This window comes from Camelus dromedarius, chromosome 4, assembly GCF_036321535.1.
Source record: "Camelus dromedarius isolate mCamDro1 chromosome 4, mCamDro1.pat, whole genome shotgun sequence".
In the NCBI taxonomy this organism is placed as follows: Eukaryota; Metazoa; Chordata; class Mammalia; order Artiodactyla; family Camelidae; genus Camelus; species Camelus dromedarius.
In genome coordinates, this window is record NC_087439.1 from 85684002 (window position 1) to 85699645 (window position 15644).

At 45.4% G+C, this 15644-nt stretch overlaps 1 protein-coding gene across 3 annotated transcripts in view; it reads right to left on the minus strand.

Annotated features, from left to right (window-relative positions):
• Positions 1–15644, minus strand: part of SERPINE2 (serpin family E member 2) — a 52757-nt gene that overhangs the window by 25629 nt on the left and 11484 nt on the right. Inside the window, exon 1 of one of the 3 annotated variants that reach the window (XM_064485207.1) lies at positions 10613–10753. The exons of the other annotated variants lie outside the window; for them this stretch is intronic. The gene's annotated coding sequence lies outside the window, so the exon portion shown is untranslated. Of the gene's footprint in view, positions 1–10612; positions 10754–15644 lie in introns of those variants that run through there. 3 annotated transcript variants of the gene reach the window in all.

Consider the following 15644-nt stretch of genomic DNA (forward strand, 5'->3'; position numbering starts at 1 on the left):
AAACTGGCAGTTAGACCTAGAACAGGGGTCTGCAAACTCCTGGGCTAGATCCGGCCACGCTTTTTGTTTTGTCTTCAGCTGTGTTCAAGCTCCCGCAGCAAGTTGAACAGACAGCTGCCCAGCTGGACCGCAAAGCCAGAAAACACTGACTACCGGGGCCTTCACGGGAAGTTTGCCAACTTCTGCTCTAGACGCTGATCAGATTCAAAGTTCTTTTTTGCAGAAATATTTCATAGAGGTATTGCTCAGGGTGCTACAGTCAGGAGACAGCAGCCGTCTGTCTCTTTTTTGTGATGTTGGCAGTTAGTCATGATCGTTGCCTCAGGGCATTGTTTTTTGGGTTTTTCTTTTTTTCTTGCATGTTATTATTTTGTTCGTTTGATTTACAATGTTGTATTATTAGGGCTTGCCAAATGGAGCTACTTTCTTTCTTCATTTATTAGTGGGAGTATGTCTATAAAAAGAAATTTCCCATAACCAACTATCTGGCTATCTTGAGGTTCAGTTTGTATAGCAAAGGCAAGATTCATTCCCTGTGAAATTCTCAAATAATGACCTGGTTACCCAGAATTCTTAGTGTTGACCAGAGCGGGTTTGTTTTGTTTGTTTGCTTAGTATAATTATGAACGCATGTTTTTCAGCATATTTTAAGGGTTTTGATCTATTGAAATGCTATTACTTTTATTGATGCTCAGAACGGGCCTCTTCAGGTTGGCTCCTGAACCTTTCATATGACCCTACAGTCTCAAAAGCTTCCTTGTTTCTGGTTTGGCAAGATGGTCCAGGCCCATTTTGCATATTTCCTGTCCCAGTTGGAATCAGACACTTCTCTAAGGAACTCTGGTTCCTTTCAGTGAGAGACAGTATTTAGAGACCACAATCTGAGTCTCCTCACCAAATCAACCCTAAATTAACAGTGGGGATAATGGGCAACAGCAGTGTGGAAAAATCCAAATCCATTTACATCCCTCTTTGGACTGTATCCAAACACTGAAATTCAAACTACAGAAGACAGACCGCTCACAGGAGAACTGGTTTGCCTCCCATGGCTGTAGGCCCCGGGGAACATGCACTGGACGATGAAAAGATGGGGGAGTGAGCTGGGCATGAGAAGGTGGATTCCCCTCATGTGAAGGCAGTGAGTCTCCTGGATCCTAAGAGTGGGATCCTAACAATGCAAGTGCCTGGAGTGTACCCCTGGCCCACAGCAGGACACCGACAGTCCCCTACTTCACCTCAGGGGGCAAGCAAGGTGGGACAGCCAGGGCCCTCCCCTCAACGAAAGCTGACATTTTTCTCAAGCACTGGGAAACTGCTGACCTCCTGCTGGTCGCTAGGATCCTGGTTCTTGGAAACTAAGATCCTTTATGAATCTACCTCTGGATTCACCAATTCTAGAGAGGCTTCAGCAGGGAGAGAAAAACAGCACGTCAGATTACATTAGTCACAACATCTCCCAACAGCTTTGTTCACAGAGCTTCCCCTCCAAAAATCAATGTGAAGGGAAAGTGTCAGGCTGCCAAACTGAGAATTCCCAGAGGCCTTAAGTAGGGCTGTGCTGCCCAGCAGTCAGGCCAAGTGTTTCTCACCAATACTTGGCCAACAGGCAAAGGCCTGACTGTTAACGGTGTTTGGCAAGAGGCATCCTGGAGACCTTCAGGAGTTGACCAACAGAGATGAAGGCTGTATCTGCAAAATGACTGCAGTTGTTAATGCACAAATATTTGAGGTTAAGCCTCAAGTCCGGACCTATAACGGAGAGAGGAGGACTCTGGTCCCTCAAGCTTCTATAAACATTGCTGAAATATGTCTGCCAAATACCTACCACTTCCTCTTAAGATAGAAAATTAAATGAACATGCAAAACAAAGGGCATCTTGATACTCTTGGGAAGCATACAGCGTCATCAGAATGAGTCAGCATCTTTAAGACTGAGGAGAAGAAACAGGAAGTGCCAACCAATCCAGGTGCCAGGAGCCTGGTGGTACTAAAATGAGCTCTTCCAGGTTACTAGAGAGGCTTAGAGACCTTTTTGGATCTTTCTTCTTAAATTTTTCCCAGACTTCAGAGTGTATGCTCGATCCATGATACTAATTAATTTAGCCAGAAGGAACCTAAAAATACCTAGGAAAGAAATGTTCAGCTACTGAAACGTATGGTAACAATGTCTAACAGACTCCTTCAGCAAAGAGACATATATCTTAAGTACACTCTGATAACCTGGGGCTTTTCACCCACATATCAGTCATTCTGAAATCTCTTTTGGGGTGAAGAGGGAAGGCTAGCAGGAAGAAGGCAACTGAGGCTTTGTTAGTTGTCCATCTTTTAAAATACAAGATTATGGAACATTTATTCTATTTTCCTCTAAGTGTCAAGGGAAATTCTTCTAAGGTTCCAATCCCAATTTTACCATCCAGAGCAAGGGATCCAAAGCAAGCCATAATCTTTATGAACCTCAGCTTTCTCCTTCACTCTATCAGAAATCAGATTTCAGGGGTGGTCATGGGAATGCTACATGCACAAACAAAAGACAGACAGGAACCAGCACAGTGCCTGGCTCAGAGTAGGTGCTCAGTAAACGCTGGCTCCCTTCCCTGGTTTCCTCAGTGCCCAAGACCCGAAATAGTCTGTGACTTTTATTTCAGTAGCTATTTAGAAAGGCTCAAGGATCAAGTTAAGAAAATACATCAAACATGATACTTCTGCCTTGATACAGCCCTGTCTGTATCTTCATAACTTCTTTAGACTATTTGAGACACAGAATAAGACCAGGATGGTGTACTCCCACACCTCTGTAAGAGAAAGGGAGGTCACATTATGGTTGGGGTGGAGGTAGTTAAGTATGTTCCAAAATGGTTCTGACGGCTCTTTCGTGGGTCTGAGATGTGTTTTTTCAGTCTGCTGACTTGGGTCATTAAATCTGTTTTACACATGGTGTCAAGTCCTATAGACTTTTTTATTGACAAATCTTTAATACACCGCAGTTTATATGGGTGATTTTCTAATCGACAGACAAGAGGTGTCCTAAGATACTACAGTGATTATTGACCGGTGATTCTCAGTCTTTAAAACAAGGTAGCACCTTTTTGAGGCCTAAAAATGTATTAGAGATGCATCATGACTAATGATATTTTTTTTAGCACTGGTGAAAATACATGATAAAATACTATCATGAATTAACAAACACGAGTAAAATGCACATTCTTTTTTATCTACACGTAAAAGCATCTGGATACATTTTAAGAATCATATTTTGAGATATTATTTATTCAGTCTATACGCAAAGCTAGACCAGGAACAGGACTTTTCTGGCTCCTGAGAATAACTCTGATGTTGTCTACAGGTCTTCTACTCAAAGGTGAGAAATTGATGCTCTCTAGATTGTTGCTAATAAGTGAACAGTAAGTGATGAAGTGAAAATTGAGAAAAATCTTCCTGAAATGCAATTTTTGGTATATATAATCTTAAGAATGTGTATATCTCTTGGAATATACCCCTATCAATCAATCCTAAGGTAATAATCAAAAGGAACTGGGTCTAAAAATGTTCACCGTGGAGTTATTTCTAGCAGCAAAATCACTGCAATATTCTTTGCAATATATAATTGCAATAGCAATGATCATTGCAACCCAAATTTCTGATGGAGGGACTTTGTGGGTGAGCTTTTAGCAGCTGTGTGCACTTATCCTCTAGCTTCTGTGTGCTTTGTTGCTGTTTCTAGTTGTTACTTTCAGAGGCTTGCTGGTGAGGGTTGGAGCCCATCATCTTAGTGGGCTCTCAGTGGCTGGGAGTTTACAAACACCATTCTGCCATCCAGGAGGCCAACAGCCTCTGATTACTGGTCTGGAGCACAGAAGACCAGCTCCTTTGCCTCGAGGTGGCAAAGACCACCTGAAGGTGTAACTGAACCTCCAGAGCCTCCCATGGGATTAGGGTGACTGGAGGTCTTCACCTGATATTGCCCCCATGATAGGCTGCCTCCCTTTCTAATTCCCACTTCTCCCATCCCCTTACTGTTTCACCTGGGAGCACTTCCTCAATGAATCACCTGCACTTTATCCTTGACTCAAGGACTGCATCTGAGAGAGCATGACCTATGACGTCCAACAATAAAGGACAGTTCACGACATCCATCCAACACAGTTATCTTTCAGAAGCTAAGAAACTATCTTTGAAGAAAACATAAAGATATGCTAATATATTCTGATACAAGCAGCTCATACAACTTAATAACAAAAAACCAAACAACCCAATCCAAAAATGAGCAGAAGACCTAAATAAGCAACTCTCCAATGAAGACACACAAATGACCAATAGGCACATGGAAAAATGCTCAATATCACTAATTATCAGAGAGATGCAAATCAAAACTACAATGAGGCATCATGCCACACCAGTCAGAATGGCCATCATTCAAAAGTCCATGAACAATAAATGCTGAAGAAGGTATGGAGAAAAGGGAACCCTCTTACACTGCTGGTGGGAATGTAGTTTGGTGCAGCCATTATGGAACAGTATGGAGATTCCTCAAAAAACTAAAAATAGACTTACCATATGATCCAGCAATCCCACTCCTGGGCATATATCCAGAGGGAACCTTAATTCAAAAAGAGACATGCACCCCAATGTTCACAGCAGCACTATATACTATATGGCTGAGACACAGAAGCAATCTAAATGTCCATTGACAGATGACACGATAAAGAAGTTGTGGTATATTTATACAATGGAATACTACTCAGCAATAAAAAAATAATAAAATAATGCCATTTGCAGAAACATGGATGGACCTGGAGATCCTCATTTTAAGTGATGTAAGCCAGAAAGAGAAAGAAAAATATATCAATCATATGTGGAATCTTAAAAAAAAAAAAAAGAAAGAAAGAAAAAAAGGAGGACACTAATGAACTCATCTAAAAAAGACTTAGACATAGTAAACAATCTTATGGTTATCAGGGAAAGGGGGTGGGAAGGGATACATTTGGGAGCTTGAGATTTGCAAATGTTAACCACTATATACAAAAATAGATTAAAAAAACAAACTTCTGTATAGCACAGGGAGCTATATTCAGTATCTTGTAATAATCTTTAATGAAAAAGAACATGGAAATAAATATATGGATATATATGCATGATTGGGACATTACGCTGTACACCACAAATTGACACATTGTAACTGACTGTGGTGATATATCTGTTAATTGAAAAAAGAAAACTACTTACGGTGTAATTAACTATATAAAAATTATACACAGGCACAGAAAAAAGACTAGGCAGACAGGTATCAAGATATTATCTATATAGTTATTTTTGATGGTGGGAACTTGAGTTAAGTTTATTAGTCTTTATATTGTTTCATATTTTTCAAACTTTCTGTAACAGACACATCACTCAAAACAAGCATCCCTTTTTTATTTATTTAAAAAAATCAGCAGGGACTTAGATCAGCTGAAATGTGTAGGAAGGGGGAGCAGAGAAGGCAATGGAACATGAGAACAGTGGTTAAATCACAGGATCATAAAAACTTGAATAAAAATTGGTGCTTTCTGTAAAATGAGAGAGTTGAGAATATAGTAGGATCCTTTTATCTACAGTGAAATGAAGTTATACCCCATTACAACCCATAAATCGTTTCATGTTGAGCTTTTTCAGTAAGTGGTGGCTTTATTTTGATGGACATGATTCGACCCATTTTTGTGGCTAAATCTATGTATTAGATATTTAATGGCGGGGATTACAGTTAATTTTTTTATTTCCTGGTTTAGCATAGTACCTAGTATATAGCTGGGATTCAATAATGCTTATGAAATAAACTGTAATTCAATGGAAATTAACTGTCTTTTTTAGGCAGCAGCAGCAACTGCTATTGCTAACTTAAAAAAAATTCCAATTTGCTTGTAGAATACACTCACGTTTTCAAAAATATTAGCCATCATTTACTGAATGCCTACTATATGCCAGTTACTGTCCCTGGAGCTTTATACATTTAATGTCTAGCTGAATCCTCAAGTTAAGAAGTAGGCATTAGTACTTATGTTTTATAGATGATGAAAACTGAGGCCCCGAAAAATTAAATAACTTGCCCGGACAGTACAGATTATCCAAGGTGAAGGGATGTCTGAAAATTGACACTTTTAGCCAATCTACCATGCTGAGTCTTGTGATGGAGTTTAAAGGGTCAACCAAGGAAAAAGGGAAGAAACGCTAACTTCTTTCTACCTCTCTGTCCTGTGCTTAAATCATCAAACACTCGGAGTAAACAAGTGACCACAGCCTTCCAGGGGACAGGAATTGAACAGGATGCTTGTTACTCTAGTGCAGAGGTTCCAGCTGAGGCGGGGGGTGGTGTGACACTGCCTCCCAAGAGACATTTGGCAATCTCTGGAGATGTTTTTGGTTGTCATGTCTGGTGGTGGTGGTGGTGGTGGGGTGATGACAATGGCTTCTAGTGGGTTGAGACCAGGGATGTGGCAGACCCTACAGTGCACAAGATGGCTCCCCACCACAAGAATTATCCAGCCCCAAACCTCAGTCGTGCCGAGGATGAGGAAGCCTGGTCTAAGGTACAAAAATACACACACTCCAACTCTTCCCCAGTGTGTCACCAATGACTTCCCTTAACTCAGAATTGAGGCTCCAGGCTGAAGTCACAGGCTATTTCTTGTTAAAGCAACAACTGCGCTGACACCAGCTGTCACAGAGCACCCCCACCCCAACCAGAACTTTCGACCCAAGGCTTCTTTGCAGAGGAGAGGAAGGAATCCGGTCCACCACTTTTGTGAATCCCAGAAGGGAAGGTCTGTGCTACCAGTAATTAAAGCTCAGGCCTGTCAGCCCGCCTCATCACATCAGGTTCCTCCACAGCCTGGTGAAGGGGTTCTGCAGCTGGCGGGGGGAGGCCTGCGTGACCCTGAGCCTCCTGTGAGGAGCACAAGGGAAGGAAGGCGTCTACACCAGGCCAGGCTGCTCCTCTGCGGGGGGAGGACAAGCCTCCACCTCCTTCTGCTGCAGCTGCTCTGGGCACCCCGACATCCTTCCCGTAAAGCAGCAGCAAGGAGCCGATGACGCCGACACGGCCAGGCATCACCTCCCAACAGCCTGCCCCTCCCCACCCACTGCCCGGTCCCCCACGCTCTCAGCAGTCCTTTACTTATTTATTTATTTATTTTGGCTAAACCAAAGCCAGGTTCAGGGAACAGATCTGCCAGGTACAGAGAGAAAAATCTAAAACGCTCATACATACCCCATATTATTCTTCCGACTACTGTACTTACTCCTTGGGAACTTTCTGAACTAATTATACCCAATTACAGTGCTTAGCTAAGCAAAACTGCCCCCAAACCTCTACTTTCCTCCCTTCCCTCATGAAAAGTGAGCAGAGACCAGCTGGAGAGGGAAGGAGACTCGCGAGACCAAAGCTGAATTGCATCTCCAGTGTATCCCTGCGCCAGGTCATCCGAAAAACGCCACCTGCCGGAGGTTCCTGCTCTGCCGGCAGGAATGTCCCTCATTCTCGGAAGGAAGGAGCATTCAGAGATCGCGGGAGGCCGCCCAGCCCCGTGAAGCATGGAGGTGCTTCTTCTAAGCTACGGAGGCCCCTGCCTTGGCAGTGTTAGCGGGGGATGTGGGCTTCCATCAGGCAGCAATGCAAAGGCTCCCGCATCCTTGTTTCAGGCAGAAGGGAAGGAGGGCGAGGAAACTAGGAAGAGGGGAACTCTAGATTTCCAGCGCTCAGCTCCACAACTAAACTCACTTGATACTGTTGAAGTCAAGCGATCTTTCCAAGGTTGCTGTATAAAGAGAACGGTTTGCCAGCAGGTACCGTTCATCCATTGATCTATTTCACAAACATTAATGAAGCACCAGGGTACCAGGCACAGGGCCGGGAGAGAACACGAAGAAAAACGGACCCGGTACCTCCTCTCCCAGAGCTGATAGTCTAGAGTGTGGCTCTCCGCCTGGGCAGTGTGCCCCTCAGGGAACATTTGGCAACATGTGGAGGCATTTTTGATTGTCACAACAGGGTGCGGGGTGTCACAGCAGGGGGAGGGGGCTACTGGCATCTAGGGCAGAGGCCAGGGGTGCCGCCCAGCATCCTACGAGGCTCAGGACAGCTCTGCACGAGGACCTGTCCCCAAAATATCAACAGGGTCGACGCTGAGAAACCTTGGTAGAGAGGGAAAGGGACTTCAAGGAAATCATCATAAGACTGAATGGACACTTAATTCGCTTTTACATATTTACTCTGCAAGTGCTCAGACAGCTTGTAGAACAGGCAGCAAAGGGAAGCCAAGGCACACCCGCGGGGAGGTGCTCTGAGGAAGGCTGGCACTAGAGGGGGAGCTTGATATACCAAAGGGGGAGGGGGCTGGGGACAGGGGAGAACGTTGCAGACTGAGGATCGCATGTCCACAAAGGCCTTGTGTTAGGAGGTACTACGGGTGGTTCTGGAAACTGAGATTTTGAAAAAAAAATTGTTTTAACACCATCATCATCTTATAGTCTTTGTAAGACAGGTCCCCAGGGCCATAACCTTGACCAACAACTCATTGTGACACACACCGGGGTCCAAACTAGACGGAGGCTGGGAGAACAACCCTTCACACTCCAGTGTCCATCCTGCCCCGCTGCTTCCTTCTCACGATCAGACCCTGCATGTTAGAAGAGGCAGGAATCAAAACCCTATTTTGTCTTAGACTTGATATTAAAAGTAGGACCCTGAAAAGGAAAAACTGATAAACCAGACCTCATCAAAATCAAAAAATATCTGCTCTGCAAAGGACTCTACAAAGATGATGAGAGGACAAGCCACAGGCCAGGAGAAAATATTTGCAAACCAACATATCCAACAACTGTCTAATATATAAAAAACTCTCACAACATAAAGGTAAAAAACCTTCCAATCAGAAAACAGGCCAAAGACACGGACTGACATTTCACTGAAGGTCACATACAGAAGGCAACTAAGCCCATGAAAAGGTGTTGAACATCATTAGCCACTAGGGAAATGCAAATTAAAACCACAACCGGCTGTCACTACACGCCTATTGGAATGGCTAAAATAAAAACCAGTGATGATACCAAATGCTGGAGAAGATGCAGAGAAACTAGCTCACTCACACATTGCTGGTGGGAATGGAAAACGGTACAGCCACGCCGGAAAACAGTTTGGCAGTTTCTTACATGCATTTAACCATATGATCTAGCAATCCTGGACATTCATTTCAAAGAAATGGAAACAGGTCTTCACACAAAAGCCTGCCCCGATGTTTGTAGCAACTTTACTTGCAACAAGCCCCAAACTGGAAACAACCCAGACGTTGTTCAACGAGGGACTGGTTAAATAAACTGTGGCACATCTCTCCCATGGGACACACAGCAGTAAGAAGGGATGAGCTGTTGATACAGGTGATGACTGGGATGGTCTCAAGGGAATTACGCCGAGGGAAAAAAAGTCAGCTCTAAAAGGGCACCTACTGTATGATTCCATCCATTAGACTTTTTTTTAATGGCAAAATTATAGATATGGAGAACATATTCGGGGTAACTGGGAATTAGGGAGGCTGGGAGGGCGGTGCGTGGGTGTGAATATAAGAGGCTGACATGAGGAATCCTGGTAGTGAAATTGTTGTGTCTTGACCGTGGTGGTGACACAACACTACAGTGTGATAAAACTGCACAGAAATAAGTACACACACACACACTCAAGAACAGGTAAAACTGCTGAACTCTGGGTAAGGTGGACAGACGGACAATGCCCCTGTCCTAGTTAGCTGTGGTCTTTACGGTCATGTACTATCACTGTACAAGACGTTAGCTTTGGGGGAACCAGGTGAAGATGACATGTTGGATCTTTCTCTATTGTTTTTTGTAACTGCATATGAATCCACAACTATCTTAAAATAAAAAGTACAAAATAAGAAACCTTATTTTAAAATTTTAGTCAGCAAACAAATGTACCTTAAGACAGATCTTTTTTATTATTCACTTTGATTCTTTTCCCAATACTGCAAGCGCACTAAAAATGTCAACACTCCAAAGAAAAAAAGTTATCAAAAATCTGGTTTTGCGTAACTGTGCCTTTTCATAATTCTTTGTTTGGAGACAGCCCTGTTTCTTGGACCTCTTGCCCTCTGCAGGCCCCAAGACAAGCCACTGACGTTCAGACCAGGTCCCCTGCCCACTCGCTGCATGACCTTGACAGGTGCCAAACTTCACTGTGCCTGGTTTTCCCATCTGTGCAATGGGTACAACAGCAGTCCTGGCCTGATGAGCTGCTGTGAGGAAGAAAAAAGGTGACATAGCTCAGGTCCTCTGGACAGCTCTTGAACTCCGAGGGCTCAACCAGCAGGCTCTGCCACACTGCCATTGTCATGGAGGGTGAAGGGTCCTTGGTCTCTCTCCTCAGCCTCTCAGGGTTACTCCCCAGCCCACACTAACAGTTCCCTCAACTCCAAAATATCCCCAAATTCCAATTTCCAAAAATCAAAGGGACTCTTTAATGCTGCCTTTTCTATTTACTCCTGGTCTTTTTTCAATTGTGGGCCATTTCTTTCATTTCTTTGCCATGGGAGGCCTTGAAGGTCTAGCATGTGACTTTAGCAGAGTCTCACCTCTGGTCAAAAGGTGACCTGATGGCCTTGTCCTCCTGGGGTCAGCAGCTGGGCTCTGTGCAGCCTCCTCGAGTGGCCCTGGTGATGGGGTCAGGAAAGGACCTGCGGACACTGAGTGACTTAGGAAACGGAGGTCAGGCTCTGGTGATTTTCCTGGTGTTCTTTACAAGACTGCTGGGCTGATGAATAAGGAAATGTTTCCTATCGACGGCAAACGATACAGGGCAGGATTAGACTAACACAATGTTTTAAAAAGTGTCCGTGTGGCAAAGCCACACAAGCCCTGTCTCGGAAGTCTGGATGGTGAGCAGGATCTCGTTGTTTTATTCGCATAGATGGAGGAAATAGCTAATATAGAAAACGCTTGATGATTGCTCAAGGAAGCCATTTAGGAGTCATTCTGAGCTTCACTGGAAAACCCATTATAATGGTAACTGGAGAGAAGAGGTAATCCAGGAGAAATGGCTTAGATTTTAGCCAGCAGAGTGGATTCTAAAACCCACTTTCTTTTCTAAAGAAACATTGGGTAGAAAGATAATAGAGAAGTCTCCTTACCTGTTTTCACGGAAATTCTACTCCTCCCCCTTCAAACTTGCTGCTCCTCAAGGCTCTACATCTCAGTAAGTGCAGCTCCCCATCCAGCCACGAGTATAAGTAGAAAGTCTGGGAGTTGCCCTCCATCCTCTCCCTTCCCCCACACCACACAAGCTCTGTCCCTCTGCCTCTGACACAGCTCCTGATGGTCCACGCTCTCTCCCTCCTCTGTGCTCAGCAAGCCACCAACATTCCTGCAAGAGGACATCACACTCAACCCACTGTCTGCACTGCCCCAGTGACCTTGTGGATAGGGAAGACGGACCTTGACCCTCAACACCAAGACGTGGATCAAACCTGCAATGGCTTCCCTGAGCTCTTCGGATGAGATGCAAACACCCGCCCCCACCCCCACCAAAGCCTACGGCTTGGCCAGCCTGGTCCGGATCTGGCTTCCTTATACAGATACACTCTCCCCCTGGCGGATCGCAGGACCTGCCGGGCAGAGCTCGGCCTTAGTCTTGCTCCTTCCAACTAGGACCTTTGTTACCGCCCCTTCTCTTTATGCCTGCGGGTGGAGTGGGCACCTTCTCTGTCCTGCTCGCCACACTGCCCCAGCCAGCATCCAACATGTGCACGCAGGACTCCGAGGTGCTCTCCACGTAACCAAGGCCTTGTTGAAAAAGCCAGGCCTTCAGCAATCACCCGAATTCACTTCATGTACAAATGTCAATGACAGAAGCCACCGTCTTACAAGAACGTTGTGATCAAAAGTATTTTGGGAAGTCATTTCTTTTTCTTTTCTTTTTTTTAAAAGAAATTCTAGAGCCAGGTTGCAGAACTTCGGCACTACTGACATTTGGGGCTGGATGATTCTGTGTTGCAGGGCTGCCCTGTGTATTGCAGGATGCTCAGCAGTAACCCTGGCCTCGACCCACGGCTCACCCAGTTGTGACAACCAAATGTGTGCAGACACTGACAAATGTCCCTGGGAGAGAGGGGGAATTGCCCCTGGCTGAGAACGAACCACTGATCCAGACAGAGAAAAATTAAAAGTTGGTGGCTAGGACTTTAATTCTGCCCACAGAATGCCTAATTAACCTACACTCTGACTGAATCACAGGAGCAAGCATGCATTTTAATATAGTGTTCCCTGACCACCATTTATAATGTCATTTCAGTGGGAATGCGCATCCTACATCCCTAGTAACGTTTATGAACCACCAGGGAGGAGCTGGTTGGTCCATCCTTACAGACTCAACTGGCTTTCAGCCTTAGTGTGCTAGGTGATGGGTGGTGTGAAACAGGAGGCAAAGAATGGTGGGGAAGGAACAGGAGGCCAGAGGAGATTTGGGGGAAGGAAGGGGCTCCTCACAGCTGATCTGACCTTCCATATGAGTCTGGTGAATGAAAACAGGAGAGAGAGATAAGAGAACGCCTCAGTGCTTTGGGTCCTTGCTGAGGGCAGCCTCCTGCAGCATCCTCAGGCAGCCAGGCATGCTCTTTCTTTCCTGGTGTGGCTCAGCCCAGGAATGAGATATGAAGGACTGAATTGCTCTCAGCCCTGTCCACCGCCTGCCCCCTCGATTATTGGAATGCTACTGCGCTTGGAGTACCTCTCCAGGAATGCAAAATGACTTCCTACTTTTACCTGCCACACTGCAACAATATTTTCAATTATTGGTTAAACTGCAAATGCCCTGTGAGTCATTTAAATAAATCTCACACGTGTGAAATAGTCGATTGTGTTCTCAGAGCAATTCCCAGCTGTAAAAATAGACCCACACCCGAATGTACTTTTTTTCTGCAGCTAATTGAAAATACTGCACATATAATGCGTGAGTTAAAGCACCCAGGAGGAATTTCAATTTGCATTCCCTGTTTTAAAATGTACAATCGAATGCTGTCTGAAAGTGCTCTACACATTTAAGTCAATACTGCTTGCCTGAAGCCCCAACCACTCCTAAATTTTCACACTAGGAATTGATGACCCAAGGTTTTTAATGCTCCAAGTGACTTTGAAAACAATGGATTTAAAAGGGCTGTGTTTCTCAAGCATACAAACGCTCCCAGACTTGACTGACTCAAACCTCTGCAGCACAAAGAAAATATCCAAAAAGGCAGCGAGATGAGGTTGTAAACAAATAAAATCCCAAAAGAATATTTAAGAAGATGACCACTCTATATTTACATATTTTTTTCTGGGGAAGCTACCATCTAGCCAGCAAAGTCCTGCAAAGCTTAGAAACCATCTGAAGTGATGGGAGGCACAGCTCCAAACCTGGCTTTAGTCACCCAGATACCACGGTTCTGCCTTTAGCCTGACATGACTTCTTTTGCTAAGGTGCCCGCTGACGCCTCCCGAAGGGACCCGGTGGGGGAGGGGAAGGTTCAGCTCCTTCCCAGAGGAAACCTGTGTCCACAGCGACAGGACTGTGGGATAGGATGGCCTAGGCCTGCCTGCAGGGGGCCAACCCCACACCTGCTCCGTGACTCAGCTTCCGCATCTAAAAAATCAGTGACAACCTCCCTCCCCCATCCTGCACCTCAGACGGTACACACATGTGACTCCGTCCTGAGAAGTGATGTGACAACTCTTTTTGGCCACACACAGAACTCTCACTCCTAGGACCAGCCTTTACACCTCCCCACATCCAAAGCTAAGGTAGAACAAGGATTCCTGGAGTTAAATCAGTGACTTAAGAGGAGGGGAGTGTAGCTCAGTGGTAGAGTGTGTGCCTGGCACGCATGAGGTCCTGGGTTCAATCCGCAGTAGCGCCAGTAAGAAAAAGTAAATAAACCTAATTATTTCTCATCCTCCAAAAAAATTTTTTTTAATTAAAAAAAAAAATCAATGCCTTAATGGAGTTCTACCCACCACTGTCCACTCTGTGCTATGAGACACTGCGCTGAGGAATCTTCAGGGCTGGAGGAGGCTGAGCTTCCTTTTGTCATGAAGTCACATGTTACAGGGGACACCATCTCCCCAGTTTCAGAGCCAGTTACAGAGGCACTGGTTCGCCAGCTGGAGCCGGCGAGGAGCCGCACAGGAGGCGGGAGGGCACTGATAAAGCTCTCACTGTGTGCACGGCCCTGCGAACGCATCGTCTTCCTGAACCTCACATGAGCCCTTCGGGACACGTGCAGAGCGGTTGAGTCATGTGCGCACGTCACACGGCAAGAAAGAGGCGAGAGAGCACACGGCTGTGCCCACATGCGCACGCCAGATGTTGTTGCCAGAGGCTTCTCCCAGAGACAGGGCAGAGATGCTCCTGCCACCAGCCTGTCCCTTGTCAGACCCCTCAGGGTCCTTTCTCACCCCCGCCGCGGCCCAGACTGGGGTTGATCCAGTTTTCCAGCTTCGCTCTCTTGCTCCCAGAGCAGGACGGTGCTTCCAGCACATCTGACGACCCTCCCCCAGGCTGTCAGAGGCGCCCCTTCTTCCAGCAGGAAAGCCTTTGCTTTTCACGTTCTAAGTCCCACGTGTGCTTGAACGTGTAGCATCTCCCAAATACGACAGCCCTCTTTTCCTAACACCTCCTCCCCCACCCCCCCAAATTTTGGTCGACAAGACCAAGTAAACTTTAGGACTAATATGTGAAATCACACACGCGGTGATTTAGAAACAGAACCTTTCTTTCCATTTCCACCTTCCGTGAAGCAATTTAATTCAGAGTTTTCCCAGACATCGTCTACATGCCTGTCATCACTTGTTGTCTAGCCATTTTCCTGAGCACATCGTCTACATTTCTTCCAAGCTGCCTGTGATACAGCACTTTTCGAATCTATGTGTGATGCTGTCACTGAACAATCCATCCTAAGCCATAAGAAGCCCTTCACAGAGCATTAGGACAGTGGTCCTCATAGGTAAATATAGCTCCCGTGGTGCCCACAGCATGCCACTGACTGAGTTACTTTTTACAGTGACCCTTCATGGTCTTGATAAAATTTCATTTGACAGAGTAGCTACCTTCTCAGCAAACCCATTTCCTCTTCTTCCTGAACACAGGGCTGTAGCCTGTGCTGTAGGTGGGAGTGGCCAGAAGACTGAAATGCAGTCAGTGAAAACAGGAACAGAAGTGATGGATGCCACTCTCAGGCCCGGCCCATCAAACCTGCCATGTGCAATCCGCCATGACCTTTCTGCTTTCACCAGCTTGAAGCTGACAAGCACTGTGCCCTTGGGACCTGCCTATTAAATAAATTGGAGCCACGTGATAGAAAAGAGGCTGGGTCACTGAATCACCAGGTTGGAAAGCGACACACCCATGTTGGGCTTTATGCAAGTGGAAGATAGCCTTCCATCGTGTTTGAGCCATGGTACATGTTTGGGTTTATTTGTTACAGCAATTAGCAGGACCTAAACTAATACAACACACAACATCTGGCAATTGTGAAGTCGTGACCTCAGGAATAAGTCTATATTCGATTTGTCTGCCCTTTTTAAAAATCCCTTTTCATCGTGCAGCCTCTATAAGCACACATAATAAGTACTGAT